Source organism: Ranitomeya variabilis, chromosome 4 (assembly GCF_051348905.1).
Source record: "Ranitomeya variabilis isolate aRanVar5 chromosome 4, aRanVar5.hap1, whole genome shotgun sequence".
Taxonomy (NCBI): Eukaryota; Metazoa; Chordata; class Amphibia; order Anura; family Dendrobatidae; genus Ranitomeya; species Ranitomeya variabilis.
This window is the reverse complement of record NC_135235.1, coordinates 390417248-390442115: the sequence shown is the minus strand read 5'-3', so window position 1 is coordinate 390442115 and position 24868 is coordinate 390417248. Positions and strand designations below refer to the sequence as shown.

At 44.7% G+C, this 24868-nt stretch overlaps 1 protein-coding gene across 9 annotated transcripts in view; it reads right to left on the bottom strand.

The window, feature by feature from the left end:
• The window catches only part of LOC143767165 (uncharacterized), a 127814-nt gene that overhangs the window by 90691 nt on the left and 12255 nt on the right, over window positions 1–24868 (bottom strand). The window lies entirely within an intron of this gene.

Here is a 24868-nt window from a genome sequence, read left to right as displayed (position 1 = left end):
ATAAAGCGTGGTAGGAAAAACCTCAGCAAATGCACCCTACCAGTATTACCATTAGGCACAGTCGATTGTCTTGTTGACTATATTCGGACAGGAAAGTGACAGAAGGGCAATCAATCACTTATACGCTTATTGCCTAGGTATATGATAACTAATAAAATAAAGGAACAATCTCACCCAACGTTGTTCCTTACTTCACTGAAGAGGTTAACAGGATCCAAAAGTATCCATATTTACAGGGGGAGGCCTGTAACATCCATACAGTACCCCTTTACTTGATCATCAAGGGAGAGGCCATTCAGTACAAAGCGGGGAAAGGATGTGCGATATCCATCACACATTATAAAAGGATATCGCACATCCTTTCCCCGCTTTGTATTGAATGGCCTCTCCCCTGATGATCAAGCCGAGAGAAACTTGTTGGGAGATATAACCTTGGGGATGAGTCAGTTACGTTCCTGAATGAATCCAAGTAAAGAGGTACTGTATGGATGTTAGAGGACTCCCCCTGTAAATATGGATACTTTTGGATCCTGTTAACCTCTGTTTATTTCTTCTTGCAGAACAGGGGTCAATCGTGACACACTAACTACAGACTAAAGGTACCGTTACACTAAACGACTTACCAACGATCACGACCAGCGATACGACCTGGCCGTGATCGTTGGTAAGTCGTTGTGTGGTCGCTGGGGAGCTGTCACACAGACAGCTCTCTCCAGTGACCAACGATCAGGGGAACGACTACGGCATCGTTGAAACTGTCTTCAACGATGCCGAAGTCCCCCTGCAGCACCCGGGTAACCAGGGTAAACATCGGGTTACTAAGTGCAGGGCCGCGCTTAGTAACCCGATATTTACCCTGGTTACCATTGTAAAAGTAAAAAAAAAAAAACACTACATACTCACATTCTGATGTCTGTCACGTCCCCCGGCGTCCACAGGGTTATGCGCTGCTGCTCAGAGCTTCCTGCACTGAATGTGTCAGCGCCGGCAGTAAAGCAGAGCACAGCGGTGACGTCACCGGTGTGCTCTGCTTTACGGCCGGCGCTGACACAGTCAGTGCAGGAAGCTCTGAGCAGCAGCGTGTAACCCTGTGGACGCCGGGGGACGTGACAGACATCAGAATGTGAGTATGTACTGTTTTTTTTTTTACTTTTACAATGGTAACCAGGGTAAATATCGGGTTACTAAGCGCGGCCCTGTGGTTAGTATCCCGATATTTACCCTGGTTACAAGTGAACACATCGCTGGATCGGCGTCACACACGCCGATCCAGCGATGGACAGCGGGTGATCAGCGACGAAATAAAGTTCTGGACTTCTAGCTCCGACCAGCGATATCACAGCGGGATCCAGATCGCTGCTGCGTGTCAAACACAACGAGATCGCTATCCAGGACGCTGCAACGTCACGGATCGTCGTCGTTCTCGCTGCAAAGACGCTTAGTGTGAAGGTACCTTAAGAGATAGCATCTCGGACCTAACTACCTAAAAGGTCGTAGAGTTGCTTCACATTCCTCCTAAATAACCAGAGGACACTGCAGAGTGTGAATTACCTATAAGAGGAGAAGTGTCCTGAACAAAGGAAAGATCCGCGAGTGAGTAAAGTAAATAACGAAATACAAAAGACTATAGCAAGTACTGTTAGAAAATATACTGTCTACTTCCTAAAGATAAATGGAAGAGAGATGCAAAGTATAGCAAAAGAAACAGTAAAGCAAAAGACCCTAGCTGGAATATTACAGACTGGCTCCAAAAATCTATGGAATGTCAGAACATTCAAATAATCACAAGCAGGAAACGACAGCTGGGAAATAGAACGTAAAGTTGCATCCAAAAGGTGATAGGCAGACAAAGTAAAATACTGGTGTTAAGCTAGTCAGAATGCAGCCAGAATAGCAGAACCCAAACACCTAGAAAAAAGGTGTGACTTCAGTGGCTCAACAGAAAGAGAAGCCGACCACAGAACACATGCTCAAGGGATTGAACACAAGAGCATGACAGTGCCCAGTTTCAGAAAGCTTTGTTTGTGTCCTAGGTCATGGGTCATCCAGCAGGACAATGCCCCCAAACATACAGCACTTCAAGAAGCATCCAAAAATGGATGGAAACAGAGCGCTGGAGAGTTCTTCTAGTCAGGGCCGAGGACGCGGTTACAGCGGACACTCGGTATACTCAGAGCAGTGTCTGACCATGTGCTTCCCAACACCCCCATATGACTGGAACCGAATGCTGGCATGAATAAGGTTTCTCCCTGTAGCATTCAGCAGCATAACAATGCTGTTAGCATGCAGTGTAATCACATATCTGCAGGTTAACAGCGTTATTTCTGGTGACAGGTTCCCTTTAACATATGCAACCTGAGCATAGAACAGGGTTCAACAGCTAGCTTAAGACCGGTGTCCTATTTGCAACTGCAATGCAAGAAACTCGCCTCAATACCTGGCATTGCCGCCGGCACTCGGGACTGGAGTGTGCGGCTGCATGTATTTCAATGCAGCTGAACACTCCAGTCCGAACCGCCGGCGGCAGTGCCAGGTATTGAGTTGAGAGACTCGCGCAAGTTTCTTGCATTGCAGTTGCAAGTGGGACACCTGCCTAAGTAGAAGAATGCAATGGTGATTTCTTCATGTCAATTTATTGAACCAAAAGCCAACAACAGTGGTGGGTATACCCCCCATAAAATGTCGATTTCTCAATAATTTGTCATGTGGCCTTGAGAATCACTTACAGCTTGACAATGTATCATGCTGTTCACAAGTTGAGTTATTGTCTGCTGAAGCATGGCATCCCCACTCTTCTTGAAGGGTGGCCCTCAGGTCATTAGAAAAGAGAATCGGAGGGAGATAGAGAATCGGGAGGATCCAATGGCTGGATATCCTTAAGGACAAGAATGTCCAGGAAGGTTGGAAAAATATTTAGAATTGAGAGTCCTCAGTGGTTGATACCTTTTAATGGCTAACTGAAAAGATGGTAACAAATTGCAAGCTTTCGAGACTACATACGTCTCTTCATCAGGCAAAGACTAAAAGAAATTCTGAAGAATCACATATTTATGCACAACATAGTATAGACCAGTGTTTTTCAACCAGTGTGCCGCGGCACACTAGTGTGCCGCGACACATGGTCGGGTGTGCCGCGGGGAACGGGAGTCAGCTGTTCTCTGTGCCGACTGTCAAGCTGACAGCCGGCACAGAGAAGCTGCAGCGCACCGGCTCCCGGAGATCAATTGTACTCGCAGACATCTACCAGCTGCGAGTACAATTGAGGCTCTGACTGCCGGGTCAGAGCGACGCCAGCAGCGTGATCAAGTCATGTGATCACGCTGCTGACGTCACTATCCGGCGCGCAGGAGAAAGAAGAGACTTGGTGGTAAGTGCTCCTGTGCTGTGGAGCTGAAGACACCGAAGATTCAGCGTGGGGTGGGTTTATGGGGAGTATGTGGGGGGATTTATTAAGTGTGTGGGGGGATTTATTAAGTGTGGGGGGATTTATTCAGTGTGGGGGGGGGATTTATTCAGTGTGTGGGGGGATTTATTCAGTGTGTGGGGGGATTTATTCAGTGTGTGTGGGGGATTTATTCAGTGTGTACGTGGGGGGGGGCTGGAATTTATTTAGCATGTGTGGGGCAGGGTGCATTTATTCTGTGGAAGGGGATGGATTTATTCTATCGGAAGGGCAGTGGATATATTCTGTGGGGGTGAGTGGGGAGATGGGGGTGGACTCAGTAGCGAGGGGAAAAATGTGTGCTGACAGTACTGGGAGCAACGGTGATGGGATGTGTGAGGACAGTATGGGGAGTCGGGGGAATGTGTGAGGGGGGAATGTGTGAGGAGGAAATATGGAGAGAGCAAAGGGGTATGTTAGCAGGGGGGGGATGTACAGGAGGAGGCTATTAGAAATGTGTGCAGACAGTATGGGGGGATGAAAGTGTGAGTGGACACATAATAGATACTGAGTAGTGTGAGGGTAACAGCCAGGAGGAGACAGTATGCCAAGTAGGAGGAGTGTAATGAAGGGGCACAGTAGAGAGACTGGGCTCTCTATGAGGGACACCGTATGAGAAGGCAGTGTGAAGTATGGAAAAGAGAGAGAGGGTAGTGTGGATGGCATGTACCATAAGAGGGACAGTGAGGGTCATATTATGTGCTGGGAATAAAGTGAGGGGCAATTATTTACTCAGAGGCTCAGCCTAGGGCAGATATTGTTATTCCGGAGCATTATAATAACACTGCTATCTTTAAGGGTGTTGTGTCGGGATGTGCTGCAGAAGACAGGAGAAGATGGAAGTCTGCCGGTGGATGAGAAGAGTCATCATGGCATCTGGACAAGGTGAAGATGAAAAGAAAGAGGCGACTCCACAAACAACGTCATCTATCAGGTACCTGGATGTAAATGTGTTTTTTTTGTGATACTAATTCTCATTTTTATTTGTTAGGAACATTAAAGGGGATGTCCAAGGTTGTGATGAGTCTGCAGTCATACTATGTGACTGCAGACTTCTGAATTCTCACAGTGCACACTGCTATCATAATTCTCTGATGTTGGTGATTTACATACATGCGGTCACGTGCTGACTAGACATGTGTGGCCTCATTCAATGAAAATGAATTGACTGAGGCCGGACACGTCTAGTTAGAATGTGACCAGAAGTATCCAAATCACATACTTGTGCTGTCATGACCGTCCACTCTGGCCACCGGCAAGGGAGAATCCTGAAAGTGTGCAGTGCTTGCGCTGTGAGAATTCAGAAGCCTGCAGTCACATAGAATGACTGCAGACTTTCATCTCAAACCTGGACGCACCATTTTGTGCCATTTTGGTTGGTGGTGTGCCTCGGGATTTTTTAAGTATAAAAAGTGTGCCGCGGCTCAAAAAAGGTTGAAAATCACTGGTATAGACTGATGCCTGATGAAGAGACGTATGTAGTCTCGAAAGCTTGCAATTTGTTACCATCTTTTCAGTTAGCCATTAAAAGGTATCAACCACTGAGGACTCTCAATTCTAAATATTTTTCTATCTACTGGCTAACACGGTACCAAGATATATTTCTTTCCTTTATCAGGAAGGTTGGGAAATCTTGAATATGAGATTCTCAAAGCACAATCGTTAACAATTCCAAAAAGAGGGAAGAATACAAAGCATTTAAGGAAACCAGGATGTATGAACACAGAACTTAAACACATGCTAAAAAGAAAGAAATGTAATGTAAAGAGGGAGGCATATCTAAAGAAGAATATAATGCTGTCTGCAGAACCTGCAGGGCACGAATCAGATTATCTAAAGCTGACAATGAATTAAGGCTTGCAAGAGACATCAAAAGCAGTAAAAAAGGATTTTGGGGATGTCAAAAGTAAAAGAAAAGTAAAAGATGATATAGGATTTTTACAGGATGAAAATGATGAAATGGTAAGAAAGGATGTAGAGAAGGCTGAACTTTTAAATTCCTATTTTGCATCTGTTTTCTCTCAGAAAGGAAATGTAACATCAACTGATCTTCACTGTCCTATTAAAGGAGTAGAAGATTCCAGGATATCTGTCAGGACTCTGAACATTTTTTACCTTTTGTGCATTACTGCCCTTTTCCAAGATGGCGTCTTTGGTCTCATGTGCACTGTGTCTTCCTGCTATAAAACTCCACCCCAGCCTTCAGTCTGTGCTAGAGTATTCTGCCTTGCATCCAGCTCCTGACCTCTGATTACTCCCTGGCTATACACCTGCTCCTGTGAACCTGTGTGGTGATCCTGCTACTCAGCTCTGAGTTCCTGCTGCATACACAAGTTTCCAGTAATCCTCCTTCATCTGCTGTTCGTGTTTACTTCCATCTGCATTTGCTGGACATGTAAGCTGTTTCTGCTTTGCAATAACCTGAGACTATTAACCAGGCCTCCCTGGTTGAGCTAAGATATTATTTCAACTGCCTAATAAGCATATCTATCTGTGCCTGGACTAAGACAAGGATTTATTCGTGTCAAGTATCCTCAAGAATAACTGTGCTTCATAGACTTTCTGCTTGATTGCATTTTCCTCTGAAGTTTCCTATAGACTGCTAAGCTGCGTTTATTATTTGCACCAAGTGTTGTGGACTTGAGTTTCTCTCTGCACCTATTTGAATCACCGTGTGATAATATAGACTTTACCACTTATAAAACTGTGTCCTGTAGTTGTCTTGTTCCATGCAAAGAGTCTCCTGAGTTATCCCCTATAATTATTACAATATCTATAAACAGAAAGATAGTGAGGAAACACTTAGCTAGCATAAATGAATTCAAGCCTCCAAGTCCAGATGAATTGCACCCCAGAGAACTGAAAGAGATAGCAGAAGAAATTTTTGAACCACTCTCCATAATCTTTGACAAACTCTTGGAGAACAGGAGAAGTCCCAGAAGACTGGAGAAAAGCAAATGTCTTTCCTATCTTCAAAAAGGGGAAGAAGGTGGACCCGGGGAACTATAGGCCGGTGAGTCTGACTTCCATACCAGGAAAGATCTTTGAACAAATTATTAAACAACATGTATGTACAGTGAAAATCATTCTATATCCAAATCCGGCTTTAAACTTCTCCACAACAGTATCACGGACCTGCCTGTTTTGTTACTTGGTGTTCATGGTGCTCTCTGTGCTTCAAACAGAACCCAGAAACTATCACAGAGCAGGTGCATTTATACAGAGACTTGATTACACACAGGTGGATTATATTTATCATCATTAGACATTTAGGACAACATTGGATCATTCAGAGATCCACAATGCACTTCTGGAGTGAGTTTGCTGCACTGAAAATAAAAGGGCCGAATAATATTGCACGCCCCGTTTTTTCGTTCAACTTCACAATTATGTACCACTTGTTGATTCTTCACCAAAAATTTACATTTGGTATCTCTGTTTGAAGCATGATATGTGGGAAAAGGTTTAAAAGTTCCAGGGGGTAGAATACTTTCACAAGGCACTGTAAGTACCTGGATAAGAATGAAGTGATTAACCAGAGTCAGCATGGGTTTGTAACTAATAAGCCGAGTCAGCATGGGTTTGTAACTAATAAGCCGAGTCAGCATGGGTTTGTAACTAATAAGTCATGTCAGACTAACTTAATTTCCTTCTATGAAAGAATCACTGACTGGGTGGATCAGGGAACTGCTGTAGATATAGTATATCTTGACTTCAGCAAAGCATTTGACAAAGTAGCCCACACCATCCTTATTGAAAAAATGGAATGGACAAGGCAACTGTTAGGTGGATTCATAACTGGCTTAGTGATCGGACCCAAAGAGTGGTGATAAATGGCTGCACATCCAGTTGGAAGAATGTCTCAAGTGGGGTACCACAGGGTTCTGTCCTGGGCCCTGTATTGTTCAACATCTTTATCAATGATTTAGATGAAGGAAATGAGGCTACACTAATTAAATTTGCTGATGACACAAAGCTAGGAGGGATCTACTATATAATTGTCTAAGGGTCACTTCCGTCTGTCCTTATTTCTGTCTGTCTGTCACGGATATTCATTGGTCGCGGCCTCTGTCTGTCATGGAAATCCAAGTCATTGATTGGTCGCGGCAAAACAGCCAGTCCGGCGGCAAAATGGCCACTCCTTCCTCCCCGCAGTCAGTGCCCGCTCCATAATCCCCTCCAGTCAGCCCTCACACAGGGTTAATGGCAGCGTTAACGGACCGCATTATGCCGCGGTGTAACGCACTCCGTTAACGCAGCTATTAACCCTGTGTGACCAACTTTTTACTATTGATGCTGCCTATGCAGCATGAATAGTAAAAAGATCTAATGTTACAAATAATAATAAAAAAAGGTTATTCTCACCTTCCGACGTCACGTGCTGTCCTCGGCAGTGCAAGCGGCAGGTTCCGGTGCCAAGGATGCTATGCGAGAAGGTCCTGCCATGACGTCACGGTCATGTGACCGCGACGTCATCACAGGTCGTGTGCTCATACCAACCCTGGGACCAGAAGCTGCCGCATGCAGCGTACACAGGCGCAACTTCAAGGGGCCTTCAGAAGGTGAGTATATGTTTATTTTTTATTTCAAGTCTTTTTAACCACGCATATAGTGGCCACATTGCTATATACTACGTGGGCTGTGTTACAGACTGTTTGGGCTGTGTTATATACTACATGTCTGTGCTATATACTATGTGACTGTACAATATACTACGTGGCTGTCCAATATACTACGTGGCTGTGCAATATACTACGTGCTCTGTGTTATATACTACGTAGCTGTGCAATATACTATGTGGCTGTGTCGGTTCTGTTATATACTACGTCGACTGTGCAATATACTGCGTAGCTATGCAATATACTACGTGCCTCTACAATATACTACATGGCTATGTTATATACTACATGGCTCTGCTATATACTATGTCACTGACCAATATACTACATAGCTGTGCAATACACTATGTGACTGTGTTATATACTACGTGGCTGTGCAATATACTACGTGCCTGTGCAATATACTACGTGCCTGTGCAATATACTACGTGGCTGACCAATATACTACATACCTGTGCAATACACTACGTGGCTGTTATATACTAGGTAACTCTGCTATATACTACATACGTTGTGTTACATACTACGTAGCTCTGTTATATACTACGTAGCTATGTTATATACTACGTCGGTTGTGTTATATACTACGTCACTGTGCAATATAGTACGTAGCCTGTGCTATATACTACCTACATATTCTAGAATACCCGATACGTTAGAATCGGGCCGCCATCTAGTAGCTAATACTAGAGAAGAGAGAGAGGATTCAAAAAGATATAAATAAACTGGAGCAGTGGGCTGCAACTAACAAAATGGTTCTTAACAAGGAAAAATGCAAAGTACTACATCTGGGCAATAAAAATAAAAAAGGGGGCGTGGCTATGCAACTCTAGAGAGAGGACGCACCTCGTGGAGCTCCAGCCATCCTGATCCACATGCTGCCATAAAAAACGCCTAAATCACCGATTGTGCCAGCTGGAATGGTACCCTCGGGACCTCAGGAGCCCGGTGGTCTCTTTGATCGGCGGTTTTGGTGCCCTGGGACGGCGGACGCGGAGGCGGCCTGGAAGGGCGGCAGAATCCCTGGGCTGCGGCGGCCATCTTTGAGCACGCGCTCCGGCGGGCAGGACGCAGCACCAGCCAGGTGTTTTTTCCCCTGAGACAGCGGATGCCTGCGCTGCAGCGAGGGAGCGCTGAGGAACGCCGGATTACATGTGCGGGGTCTGGAGCGGTCGGCGGTGCCCAGGGAGGCAGCGGACATTATCGCAGTGCGCACTCCAGCAGTAAGGAGAGCGGCGCTTCACAGTATACCTGCGGTGCAGCTCAAGAAGTGAGCTGGTAACCTGAAACAGTAAGGGGGCAGTGCGATGTGTGCCCTGGAAGATTGGGCCCTGCATCCCCCTTATCAGATAAACCCCTGCTGGCGCCATAACTCTGGAGGGATTAACCCCCTCCCTGCTGCTCTACCTGTGAGGGCTGTGAGGCTGCTTCAAGGCGCAGTGCCTGGGCGAATCCTCAGCTGCTGCTTCATAAACCCCTGACAACCTTTTTGCCTGGCCAGTAACCTTTCTGGGATCTGCTTTGGTATTTAACTCTGCCGGGACTGTTGCTGTGGAATAGACTAGCCATAACTACAAGGGTGATCCTTTTGTGGGGTCCTTCTGCGGATCACCATGCAGCATTCCAAAGGTGCTGGGGCTGCTGATAAATTAAGGAAATATGCCAGAGAGGATGCCTCTGATAATGTATGCACTCTCAGAAATAATCCTACGCAGAACCAATGGAAAAATCGTCTCTCTGACAGTAATGAGGAGGGAGAACAAGACGAACTGACTCTTAAACAAGCGTCTGAGCAATTAATGCAGGCCATATCCCTCACTAGATCTTCTCTTACTGAAAAGATAGAGGACGTACATACGGAAGTGGGTCGTTTGCGCCATGATATGCAAGCTATGAGAGGGCGTATCTCGGAAGTTGAAACAAGAGTGTCTCATATAGAGGACACCATTACCCCTATGGAAGCTAAGTTGTCAAAGGCTGCCGGCTCTATGAATGCCTGGAAACAAAAAGCAGATGACCTTGAAAACAGACTGCGCCGCAATAACATTCGAATTATCGGCCTACCGGAGCGATCGGAGGGTCAGCAACCTGAGCAATTTCTGGAGGACTGGCTTAAAACCTCCCTGGGAGATGGATTCTCCTCAACATTTTCTGTGGAGAGGGCCCATAGGGTTCCAAAGAGACCTCTTCCCCCCAGAACTCCGCCCCGGCCTTTTTTGGCGCGTCTCCTCAATTGCAGAGACAGGGATGCGATCCTTCGCTTGGCACGACAGAAGGGCCCTATCAAGTTCAATAATGCTACAATTTCAATTTTCTCTGACTTCTCCATGGAGCTCCAAAAACAGCGGGTTCGGTTTATGGAAGTTAAGAAGCAGCTCAGAGATAAAAACATTATCTACTCCATGCGTTATCCAGCTCGGCTCCGTATTGTCCATGAAGGCTCTTCCTTGTTCTTTTCAGATCCGGCGGAGGCAACTGAATGGTTGCGGTCATACAAGGTGTTTAGTGTGCCGGACTCCTGAATTGTTCTACTTGTTCAATGGCAACTCAAATTGGAGCTCTCCGTATAGGTGCTGAGCTTATCAACAATACCGGACGCTGGTTTCAGTGAGGGTATCCCCTTTTCTATTTGACTGTAGGAGTGTGGGATTATACTCCTCCACTGTTCAAGTTTTGTTTTGTATGGGTTTTTACACCAGTTTTGATTGTTTGATATGTTTGTTAGTCGCCATTGGTAATTTTGTGCTCTGCGGGATGTCCGTGATCCCTGTTCAGGTTATGGTGTATATTTTTCCTTTTCCTAAGTGTGGATATGGGGTCTGAGATTATATGCATGACGTGGAACATACGGGGTATTAAGACTCCCTGAAAGAAAATCAAGGTATTTTCGCAGATTAAACGTTATCACCCCCATGTGGTAGCTCTTGTAGAAAAACATCTGACCAGAGACACAGTTAAATGTACACAAAAGCCCTGGGTGCAGTGGTCCCTTCACGCATTCCATACCAGGCCAATATATCGGTTCTTCGCATGGCAATGGGTTTCTCCCTAAATTATCCTGATGCTAGTGTTATTTGTATGGGAGATTTTAATTTAGTCATGGATAATTCCATGGATAGATTGAGACTAGACGACGTGATATCTGGGGGGCCTTCTCCCCAGTCCCCCTCACAACTGGCACTGTTTATGGATGGTAGTGGATGGCTGGACTTGTGGAGAACACGTCACCCCGAGATAAAGGAATACACTTGCCATTCATCAACTAGGCCGTCTCTATCTGGTATAGACTACATATTTGGATCTAGCGGTCTGGCATTGTGGGTGGATAGTGTTGAACATGGCAATAGGGGGATATCAGATCATAGCCCAGTTATTCTTAAACTCAAATACGGTCAATTAAATAATAATATACCCTGGAAATTGAATCCCTTCTGGTTGAAATTAATAGACTCTAGTGATAGAACGGTTGATTAGCTAAACTGCTTTATCTCTACTCATCCAGACCCTCCAAATCTTGGTTTGTTTTGGGATACTTTAAAAGCATACCTAAGGGGATGTCTATCCTCCACGATTTCTTATATCAAAAGGATAACGGCGGGGGAGGATGAAGAGATGGAGTGGCGGCTGAGAGACTCGGAGGCCGCCTATGTGGCTAATCAAACTAGTGGTAACAGGGCGGAATGGCTTACTTCCCAGAGGTTATATACTCAACATATAGACACTAAATCAAAACGCAAATTATTCTTTACCCGTCAATCCTACTTCGAATTGGGGAATCAGGCCAGTACACTTCTAGCCTTTTTAGTACGTCAACATAATACCTCTATTACAATACTACAAATCCGGGCACCTGATGGTACATTGGTATCTTCTACTGAGGGGATTCTCCGGTGTTTTTATGATTACTATAAATCATTATATAGGTCTAGTAGTGATCTTGGTGTCCCTGAATGTTTAGACTACTTATCGGACATAACGTTCCCCTCGCTGAGTCCAGCCCAGCAAGCCTTTATGGAGGCTGAGTTTACTTTGGAGGAGGTGGAGCATGCTATCACGGATATGGCCACTGGGAAGGCCCCTAGACCCGACGGATTTCCCGTTGAGTTATATAAGAAATATCGAGGTCACCTGGCACCACTTTTGCTGAAGGTATTTCAGAGTGTATGGGAGGGAGAACTCATGCCCGAAACATTTTACGATGCAAATATTATTGTACTTAAGAAGGACAGGAAGGACCCCTTGGAATGTGGATCGTATCGCCCCATATCACTGGTGAATGTAGATTATAAAATCTTCACCAAAATTTTAGCTACTAGGCTGAATACGATCATACTAGACCTTATACACCCAGACCAAACCGGCTTTATGCCTTGAAAAAGCACTTCCATCAATATCAGGCGGGTCCAATCGGTGATTCAATATAGTTCCCTAGAGTTAGATAATAATTGGGCATTAGCATCGTTAGACACGGCCAAGGCGTTCGGCTCTCTCGAGTGGCCTTTCCTTTCTGCATGTTTACGGAAATACGGTTTTGGGGATAAATTTATTAGAGGGATAGACATAAGAATCCCAAGGCGCGTATAATTGTGAATAACTCCATCTCTGATTCTTTTGCCCTGCATAGAGGAACCCGCCAAGGATGTCCTTTGTCCCCGACCCTTTTTGCCCTTGCGATAGAGGCCTTGGCAATACGCATAAGATCCTCTATGGATCTTAAGGGAATAAATATTGCGGACCGTGTGGATAACATAGGACTCTATGCCGATGATATGATAATATTTATGGATAAAATGGAAGAAACATTACCACAAGTAATAGCGACCATAGATACATTTAGTAAATTCTCCGGTCGTTATATAAATTGGGATAAATCTGCCCTGATGCCTCTATCTCACACTCCGGTGCCTTGTCTTGAAACTCTCTCGCCTCTGCCTATCGTCTCTAATTTCAAATATCTAGGTATCCATATGTCTCAGTGTAGTCGGCTGGACCTTCAGCTTAACATTTATCCAATACTGGATTTGGTCAAATCTAAATTTATAATTTGGAGCAAACTCCCTCTCTCTGTTGCAGGCCGCATTAATTTAATCAAAATGATATTGCTTCCCAAACTTATTGCTTTCAACATAGTGCTGTATCAATACCCAAGTCTTTCTTTGCAAATTTAAACTCCTTAATCACATCCTTTATATGGGGTTATTTGTACTACCTTGCTGGACAAGCTAAGGCGATACATAAATGGATGCCCAATAACTCCCTGCCCAATTCTGAGAGTCATTTACTTCATTCTGCCCGGATTGATTGTCCACTGGGGTTCCTGGAGATAGAGAAAGTTAGTACTCCTCGTTTGCTACCTTTACTCCGACTGGCGAGATCAATATGGAGACAAATTAAAAGTTATTAAATTTGTAGATATAATAGCTGAAATGCCATTGTGGAATAATAGTTGTTTCCCAGAGCTACTGAAATCACCCGTCTACTGATTTTTGGATCTCGTATAGTATTCTCGCGGTAGGTGACGTACATGCCCAGGGGGGTTTTGTATCCTTTGAACAACTACAAAATACTTATAACATTCCGAGATCTCAATTTTTCCGGTATTTACAGCTAAGGTCAGCTTTCCAGTCGCACATACGAAGTGTAGGTACAGGTCGAGCGATTTCATCTTTACCCTTGATAGGTATTCTCAAATCACAGGGCCCTCAAGGACTCATTTCCTCTTTATATACATATTTATTATCTGTGGGAGATGGGTCCACCATCAATTCTATCAAAGGGAAGTGGGAGGGACTTCTTTCTGATGTACTGGGAGAGGAATGGGAAGAGATTCTGGAGTCTCCAACTAAAGTTTCTCCTTCAGTAAACAATAGAATGACCCAGTTATATATTATATATCAGACTTATCTGACCCCGACACGACTCTTCAAAATGGGTCGCCTCCTCTCATCAGATTGCTTACGTTGTCATACACATGATGCAGACTTTTTTCATATGATTTGGAGGTGCCCGGTAGTTCTACATTACTGGAAAGAGGTGACGACACTACTAACATCTTTATTGTCGATCCCTGTCCCACTTGAGCCATTGACCTACTTATTCAGGGTGTGGTATGCGGAAACTTGGGATCATTATACTGGGATCTTTCTTCGAGAGGCGCTCTTCATGGCACGGAAGGTACTGGCGTTAAGGTGGATGGGTGGTCCCCCCCTGACTCTCAGGGCTTGGATGGATTTGGTGAATTCGATTATCCCATATGAAAAAACACTGTACCAAAATAGAGGATGTCCAGGTAAATTAGAAAAGATCTGGGGTAGATGGAATTCCTCTTATCGTACTCCATAGTCTACACTGACTAGATATGTACACAGGGAGATGGACGGGTGGTTTTGGGGGCATCGTCTGCAGAGCAGGATTCACGTATGATTTTCCTTTCGGCGACTTACTTTAGATGGTTAAAGTAGTTAAAGTTGTATAATAGGTATTTTATAAGGTACAAGTGATTTAACATGCACAGTGTATTACCCCTGTAAATTTTGGATAGGACGAAACTCTGCAATTATTTGTATCCTATGGTATTATTTGTATCCTATGGTATAATTGACAATGACAAATACAAATATGTGTAATGTTTGTTTTATTCTGAAATTAATAAACAAATTAAAAAAATAAAAAATAAAAAAAAGCATTTACAGAATGGGAGGCATAGGGCTAAGCAACAGCACATGTGAAAAAGACTTGGGTATACTAATAGATCATAAACTGAACATGAGTCAACAGTGTGATGCAGCAGCAAAAAAGGCAAATGCAATTCTGGGATGTATTAACAGAAGCATTCAGTCTAGATCACGCGAAGTCATTATTGCCCTCTACTCCTCTTTGGTCAGACATTACCTGGAATACTGTGTCCAGTTTTGGGCACCGAATTTAAAAAAAAGACATCAACAAACTGGAGCAAGTTCAGAGAAGAGCGACCAGAATGGTGACTGGTCTGCAAACCATGTCCTATGAGGAACGGATGCAGGATTTGGGAATGTTTAGCTTGCAGAAAAGAAGCCTGAGAGGAGACTTAATAGCTGTCTACAAATATCTCAAGGGCTGTCACATTGTAGAAGGATCATCTTTATTCTCATTTGCACAAGGAAAGACTAGAAGTAATGGGATGAAACTGAATGGGAGGAGACACAAATTAGATATTAGAAAAAACTTTTTGACAGGGTGATCAATGAGTGGAAATGCTGTCATGAGAGGTGGCGAGTTCTCCTTCCATGGAAGTTTTCAAACAGAGGCTTGACAGACATCTGTCTGGCATGATTTAGTGAATTTAGGGGATTGGACAAGATGACCCAGGAGGTCCCTTCCAACTCTATCATTCTATGATTCTAACATCTGGGGTACAGCGTTATGAGCCTCTACACGGTGACTCACCTGTTCCCATAGGTTTTCTATGGGATTCAGGTCTGGGGAAAGTGCGGACCACTCCATTTGAAGTACCCCAGTCTCCTGCAGCTGTTCTCCAATGATGCGACCATGATCAGCTGAAGAAATGTGATCCATGAAGATGAAATTAGGCATGTGTTGTTCATGCAGAGGCATAATGGCTGGATTAATGATGTTACTCAAGTTGTAGTGGCTTGTCACTATACCATTCACAAAACGTAGGGCAGTTTTGTATTGACTAGACACACCTGCCCACACCAATACCACCAAAGGCTCGTCTGGGGACTATAGTGGCTGCATAGCGTTCTTCTTTACATCTCCAACATCGTTGGTGGTAATCATTTCTGCTCAGCATGAATCGACTTTCATCAGCAAGCAACACTAAGGGCCACTGGTACATTTTCCAGTATATATGCATCCTGGACCATGCAAGACGATGACGCCTGTGCCAGGTGGTGTGGTCAGGTACCCTTGCAGATTATCTAGCATGCAAAGCACGGTGATATAAACTGTTTTGAATGGTCTGACATGACACTTTAATGCCTCTCACCTCCCTTAAATGTGCCTGGAGTTATGTGACATTCATTACATCCAGTTCCGAAGGGCATTGTTCACAATGAAGAAGTCATCAGTATGGGACGTGACCAAAAGATGTTCACTTCTCTGCCTTTCAGAGACTCTCCCAGTCTCTCTATCTCTGTTGCAACCTGCAGATGACTCTAGGACACTCTAAGCTTAGTGGCCACTTCCGTCTGAGAACATTCTGCTTGAAGCCTCGTAATGGCGAGGTACGGTTGATCGATTGTTAGATGTCGTCATGGTGTCATTATCTCAATATGTGAACAGCTTGATGTGGAGGACTGTTTAATACCAATTCTAATTGAATAGTTTAAAACATGTGCTGAACGCAGCAATAGGTAGTTAAATAAGGTGTCACGTACCCACTTCTCAGCATGCGACTTGGGGTTGCACCTGCAAGGGTTAGTCTATCTCCTCTGTCTCAGTCCAGCATTCAGCCTCTGTCCTATGCTGTAATGGGAGCATAAATCACACACCGACCCAGGCCACCCACCCGCTCATACACGCTGCCACCACTCACCGAACACATGGGTGATGAGTCCCGGAAATATTACTACTACTGTCTGCCAATCATAAGGCTCACACAGTTTAAGGCTATGGATTCTTTAGAACATACAAGGTTCAGCAAAGTTTTATGCTTCAATACAAAAAGGTACAGTGCTTACAATAAGAAAAAGGTATACAAAATATGGCAATAAAAAGACATACAAATATGCAAAACAGTTATAAAAATAAACAGGAGAAAGCTTACAGAAATAACTAACTATGTAGTCTGCTTTCTGCTCCCTGATGGGGGGACGAATATAAAATGGAACACATCAGCTTGGCTGCCCTGAATCTGTGAACAACTTTGTATGCGTACAAGCGTAATTTATAGAGTTAACTTGGAGGTCAGATTTCTAGAACAGCCTCTCAGGTTAATATTATAACTAGTGCTATAGCTAGTGGGCGGCTCTACGCTGTATATGACATCAGGAGGTGTGGCTATAAAGTAACCAGCGCTGACAGGGAGGCCATACCTTGAGAAAGAGGGTCGGTACCCTCGAAACGCGTCGGGATTGGCCCATGTTAGTGTCCGTCATACGGACTGGTGACGTCACCTTAGTAGCCACGCCCCCCACCCACCACGCCACTGCACGGCGGCGCTATCGGCCGTAGCTGCTTGCCGGGTATTACAGCGGCGAGACTGGTGGGGTTTCAGCACTACGGGAGGACGCTCCCCGGTTGGTAGTGCATTACCAGCGTTGCTGCACCGTGTGGATCAGGGATCTTCCAAGAACGGTCTGCAGCAGCCCAGTGTCCCAAGTGGACACGTCAATTCACAACAGCGAGGTAGGTGACTGAGATTCATTCCTAGTTACAGTTCCTCCTGTTAGCGCGGCACTTGTTTATTGATTTTGATTATTGGTTGGCAGGGTTGCACACTACGTGCCAAGGTGCCTGCAGCTTAAGTTTCGGGCCAGTGTATAGCGCCAGTGTGTTACTTTACAGTGTCTAATATTATAACTGCTTGTTTTTGATTGTACCACGGCCGCTCCCCCCAATGAATATATTACTTTCCTCTGAACACTCTTTGCCTATGGTTTCTCACAGATAGAGTCAGGCTGTAATTGTCATCTCTCTTCAAAAGAGCTAGAAGGTGTGAAATGTTTCCCTTTCCTGGTTCCCAGCAAGACCCCCTGGCGAGATTGGAGACAGTAGACTGCTTGCTCAGGATACCATATGCTGTGACCCCCTGTGAGGCCTGCAGTCTCTGGACAGATGTTAAATTATTGCTAGTCACACATATATACCTACACATATTTCATTACATAAGGTAATGTGAAGAAACCAGATTGTATCTTAATTTCCCAGACACCCATGTTTTTTTGCAAACCAAAAGAACTGGCTTTTTATCTGTATATTGGCTTGTGAATGTAAGTGTTTATGTCTGGTGGGTCAAGAAGACAGACTTGCCAACTGATATACTATCTAACATACTGTGTAAGTCTGTAATAGTGACTGTACATTGAGTGTGTTAAGCTTTGTTTATTGATGTGTGCTTATATGCTAATAGTGCTACTTAATCCCATCACCATTGTTTACCTTATCTTGATGTTGGACTGAAGGGCCCTGGGTAATTCTAAAAATAGCTTACATGCCTTGGGTATAAAAAGACTCAGAGATCACATCCTGAGAGACTGAAGTAACACAGAGCTATCAGACATTCTGCAAACCACCCAACAGACAAGAGAAAGCACTGCAGCCAATTCATCATGGCACCATCACGAGGGACACTGATCTATGATTCTATAGGAAACAACCCAGGGGTTTTCGGCTCCGGTTGGAAGGACACAGATCTGATCCAGTGACCATCTCTGAACCATGGATCTGTTTGGAGAAAGCCAGGGTTGGGACCCGCTGGTTGCCTGGTTCCATGGAGATGGTCAGATAAGCCAGGTGGTGACTCTCGTGTCAACTGGCTTTGGACCTTGTATGGACTCTATGGACAGTTCTTGGTCATCTCCCTATGCTTGTTGTTACCCGTTCTCTGTGCGTTCATCCACAGATGGAGTAGCTACCCTGGGAGCTCTGACATATTGTCAACTGGCTTTGGACCTTGTATGGACTCTATGGACAGTTCTTGTTCATCTCCCTATGCTTGTCTTTACCCCTTCTCTGTGCGTTCATCCACAGATGGAGTAGCGACCCTGGGAGCTCTGACATAACATCTACCATTATCTCGACGACTCAGCGGAAGGGTGAGGCCCTGTAATGTGCACCATCTTGGGGTAATTGGTGGGAGTGTTCTGTTTGCTATTTTGTGCTGTGGTTCAATAAAGTATTGCCACACTGTTTTACCTTAACCCTGTGTTGTCTGTGTAGTGTATTGCCCACTGGGAGATAGAGCGGGCGTTCAGTGGTATGAGCCGTGGTCCATGCAGTCTTGCTAAAGACCGGGCCAGCGGACGAGAGCACCCACTGACCCCGTTTCTCCACAGGTGATATATAAGATATCTTAGAAGGTGGGTGATATATATCTGCTAGGTGGATGACTGGCAGACCATTCATAAATTCTAACTGAACACTGAAATGTATTGGCCGATTCATGGATCAAACACCTGTTGTGAATATTGCCATTAAGCTCCTTGTTGGAGAACAGCAAGTTCTGCATAATGTACTGAAAGATTGAACAGTTGGACATGTGCAACCAAACGTTTAGAGACGGTCACATCAAATTCCCCTGAAAAGGTTAGAGTGCATTTTAGGTTTATTCTGAAATTTTGCCCAAAAGCCAAATATCCCTTTTTGCGAGTAATGTATGTAAGGGTCCTGTATTACTCCGCAACCACACCCCCAGGAAGTAGCAAATGTGAAACGCAGGTTCGGATTCTGGTCCTCTTCTACCACACATTTTTAAAGGAATCTGCTTGCTGTGTCTTACTATGTGTTATCAGTTAGTTGTGTTGGCCACTACAGGTGATTATTATTATCAGGACCTGCCAGGCGAACACTCACCAGCAGCATGAGCGGTCTGAGCTGCGGGAGATCAGAGTCACAGATGCCCCAGGACAGACGGCGGCTCCAACGCTGTCCAGGAACTGAGGGCAGTGACAGCGGCGCCACAGTGCAGGCAGAGCAGCCGGAAGAGAGAGTAGAATGCTGGAACATGACCTGCGATCATGTGACCGCAGGTCATGAGGGACGGAGTGGGGCTTAGAGCAAAGCTGCCAAAGGAGACAGCGGAGCGTACAGCAGAATCCCGAGGTTCGGAGAGAAATGGTAACCACGGGAAAAAAAGGTTGCACTCTATCGTGCCAAAACACGTGAAATATGAAATACATGAAATACGAATAGCAAAATGGCTTTTTGAACATTAGGAAATTTTTTTTTCTATTTGGCCAAATTCTGTGCTAAGCGTCTCAAAAATTTTTTTCCTAATGTTCAAAAAGCCATTTTGCTATATTTCATGTATATGTATGTATTTCAATACATATTTCATGTATTTCATATTTGACGTGTTTTGGCACGATAGAGTGCAACCTTTTTTTGTATATTATATATGGAGGTAGCTGCTCCTGGTATGCACCTATTCACACTAGTTTGGATGTGCAAGTCTTTTTTCTGTCATTTCTGTGTTAGCTCACTGACTGTGCACTCCTCCCTTCACCATCTGGTTTTTAATTACATCTAGTCACACTTGGTTCCGGCCAATCCATATGTAGGCTTGCTGAGAGAGGTGTCCATATTCACCCAAGCACACAGACATTAGCCTTCGGTAAGTGTTCACATTTGGACAGGGAGGTCAGGTACCCATCAGTTTAATGAGACCACCTTGACGATGGTTGATCACACTATTTAGGAAAAAAATTTTTTGAGACGCTTAGCACAGAATTTGGCCAAATCTGTCATTTCTAGGACAGGTAAGAGAGGCCTCCCTAGGTAGCTATGATTCCTCTCCACCTTTGATTGTCACGATCCCTTAGCCGCTGCCACCAATTGGTCACGAAATCCACAGGGATTCCTAACCACTGCCACCAATATGTCACGGATTGGGGTGACTTTAGACCAACAGACGGCTATCACATGTGCAGGGGGGGCTTATCTTAGTTATCCCTCCACTGCCACAATGTGATAAAAAAAAACCACACACAAGGCTATTGACCTCTTAGTTTACAGCAGGGGCTTATTTTAGGTATCCCACTGCTCTTCCATATACCATGAACTGCAGGGATTTTTGTGTATCCCGCTTACAGTTCCACTTAAACCTTGCAGCTCTCTGGCGCCCCCCTTTTTGTCAGGTCAGGTTAGGTACTGCACCTAGGGTAATTAGTCACCAGAAAGGCTGCCTGCTATGTACTGGCTATTGGGCACGCTGCAGCGACGCGATAAACTACTCCCACTCAGGCAGGAACAATAATTATCAATGCCGCAGTCGCTGCAATGTCACCCGAAGGCCTGCACACGGTATGCTGCCACCAGCTCCGATTAAACGGGTCCGAAGCTAACCCAAAACAGTAGCGTAATTTCCTTCAGGAGACAGGGTACGTTTAGAGCATGGAGAATGAACTGGTATTAATATTATACCCCGTAAAAATTAGGCAGTGCTTTATCAAAAATATTTTATAAAGATGTTACAAATGAGACAATTGCAAATATGTACAAGGTAATTATAACATAAAGAGGATTAAAAGGAGAAAAGATAACACTCACATGTTCTTAGTTCATATCAGTTCAGGCAAACACCATGCTGGTGGGCGGAGCTCCCAAAAATCCCAATGCATGAGGTACAGCTCTTCAGATCAGACTCGCATGTTCTTCCAGCAGCAGACTCCCCGCTGGAGTCTGGCCAAAACAGCTATAGCTCAGCTTGGTGACATCACCAAAAAGGGCTGGCTATCCCAGACCCTCCTACCTTTTCCATCTGACTAAGTGTAAGCTAAATTTTCTAAGACTTGTAATTCCGCTACCGAACATGTCATAGTCTTAACAAAACCAGCATTCATCGCGGATTAACGTGGGCTTTCTAATGAGATCAAATATGTCCTATTATTTACAGAGCAATCCCTACTTCTTCACCAGATGGAGTTAGAAGCCCGTGCTTAGAGTGATGGATAGATCCTCCGATGGACTTTGCGAATATATATTTTCGTGTTCTTAACTTAAATGGTTCGCCTAATATCTTACAAAAACCAAACAAAGAACTTTCATGGATTCTAGAAGTTTCTAGTCCAGTTATAGCTGGACAAGAGCTTACACGGCAGGAAATGCCGGTCGTAAATACCTTGGCTCTCATAAAACCCCCACACTCTCTGAGAAGGAAAGCTAAATCCTGAAGTAATGGGAAGGGGGGGTTTTGAGCCGTGTCTGCCATGTGTTCTTGGGGACCATGGTCAGAAGTGCAAAAATCCCTCAGCTGGTGCTAACAGGCAGAGAAACTACTACTTATATTATACATTTTCCTCACATTGATCCTCTCCATTTTACTGCATTTGGGTTCTAGTCGCTTCTCTGTAGAGGCTTATATTGATTCTGGAGCGGCTGGAAACTTTGTTCAACTTGAGGTGGTAAAAAGACTTGGGATTTCTGTCAGGCCCTTGGAGACTCCTGGACAGATAGCTTCAGTTGACGGTCAGCCTTTGTGGGAGACCATCAATCTAGTCACTGAGGAAGTGGAGCTTCAAGTTGGTGCCCTACATCGTGAGAAGATGGCCTTCTACGTCCTGCCCTTTTTGCCCCATACGTTTCTTCTGGGACTTCCGTGGTTGAGGACTCACGAACTTGTCCTGGACAGGAATACCGGATACGTTTTACGTCGGGGACAGTCCTGTCAGACTAGGTGCCTGCTTTCCATCCAGCCTGTTAAATCCTCTCGGCCTGCTCCGGTATCCGTGGACTTGCCTCCAGCTTACTGCTCCTTTGCGGATGTCTTCAACAAGAAAGAGGCAGAGACTCTTCCTCCGCATCGACCATATGATTGTCCGATCGACCTCATAACTGGTATTACTCCTCCTAGGGGCCTATTTATCCTCTGTCTCCCTCTGAGATTCAAGCCATGTCTGAGTGCGTTCAAGAGAATCTGGCCAGAGGCTTTATTCGAAAGTTCTCTTCACCTGCAGGAGCAGGTTTCTTCTTCGTTAAGAAGAAAGATGGTTCTCTTTACCCCTGCATCGATTACCGAGGTCTCAATAACATTACGATTAAGAACAAGTACCCACTTCCTCTCATTCCGGAACTCTTCGACCGTCTTCGTGGAACACAAATCTTCACTAAACTGGACCTCCGAGGTGCTTATAATTTAATTCGTATCCGCTCCGGGGATGAGTGGAAGACTGCTTTTAACACCAGAGATGGTCACTATGAGTACTTGGTTATGCCCTTGGGTTTATGTAATGCACCCGCTGTTTTCCAGGAATTGGTGAAAGATGTTTTTCGGGATCTTCTGTACACCTGTGTTGTGGTGTATTTGGACGATATCCTTGTTTTCTCTTCTGATTTACCAACTCATAGAAAGGATGTTCGACAAGTGCTTCAGCGCCTAAGGGAGAATAGTCTGTATGCTAAACTTGAGAAGTGCGCTTTTGAACACTCTTCTCTTCCATTCTTGGGATTCATCATTTCTGACTCTGGCATATGCATGGATCCGAAGAAAGTGTCTGCCGTACTTGACTGGCCGCGTCCGCTCGGTGTTAAAGAAGTTGTCCACTACTATAAAGTTTTTTTTTTTTTTTCATAAATCTTGCTATTATGGGCCACTGAAAACATCTACTGTGTTTATTTTAACAATATTACCTGTTATCATGCTGTAGCAGCACATCTTCAGTGCTGGATTCAGCTCTCATGGGGTTAATCGACTACTTCCTTATTGTGCCCTAATACTACAAGTTCCATGATGCTTTGCACTGTCCTCTAAGCCCGAACTTAGCACACCCACTCCAAAACACACCCCAACCCCTCCCTCCTCTCCCTCCTCTCTCTTCAGGCTGATGAGGAGAGGTCACATCTTGGTCACAAGCTGTAAAGCCGCACCAAGAACTGCACAACCATGGTGATCAAGCTTTTAGCTTTTTTTCTTTCTCATCTATTTCATAGTATATATAGTTTAGTATACATATGATATACTGTAAAGAGATCCTACTGCGTATATGTCTTAGATATGTAAATTACACAGTACATGTGTGGTTATATGTGTCCATCTACATACGCTTGTGTGCATGTATATATTATGTGTGTTCTTATTTTACACTATTTGTGCTCATATACAGGAGAGGCCCCAGTTTCAGAAACAATATATGGGCCATTTGCAGAAATAACAGCTCATCCTAAGTCACAATTCCACCTGCTTTCGAGGTAGAAATGGCCCCCATTGCATTTTAGCTGCACAGATTGCACCAATATGCGATCACACCTTTTATATACACACCAATATAAACTTCTATGTGTATGTATGGAATAAATTATTTATTCATATACATACACTTTAATATTTTGTTGCAGTGATATATACATACATATAGAACTTTGAAGGGTTTGTCCACTATTCTAACAACCCCCTCTCAGTCTGTATGTTTACTAGATTCCAGTGCCTGCACGTTCCAATAGTGTCGGCGCGGTGTCTCGCAGCGATTGTACCTGTGGTCAATCAGTGGCCGCATCACTCTCACCACCTTCTAAGCAAACTCTTATATCTGTAGAAGTGAGTGTTGCTGCATTTTTTTTAAGAATTACCAAATGTAAGCCACTTCTTCCTAAGGGTACCGTCACACATTGAAATTTCCATCGCTACGACGTTACGATTCGTGACGTTCTAGCGATATCGTTACGATAGGGCCGCGCTTAGTAACCCGATGTTTACCCTGGTTACAAGCGTAAACGTAAAAAAACAAACCGTACATACTCACCCGTCGGTGTCCTTCAGGTCCCTTGCCGTCTGCTTCCTGCTCTGAGTGCCGGCCGGAAAGTGAGAGCAGAGCGCAGCGGTGCTGCGCTCTGTGCCTCTCACTGTACGGCTGCACTCAGAGCAGGAAGCAGACGGCAAGGGACCTGAAGGACACCGACGGGTGAGTATGTACTGTTTGTTTTTTTACATTTACGCTGGTAACCAAGGTAAACATCGGGTTTCTAAGCGCGGCCCTGCGCTTAGTTACCCGATGTTTACCCTGGTTACCCGGGGACTTCGGCATCGCTCCAGCGCCGTGATTGCAACGTGTGACCGCAGTCTACGACGCTGGAGCGATGATTATACGACGCTGCGACGTCACGAATCGTGCCGTCGCAGCGATGAAAATTTCAATGTGTGACGGTACCCTAA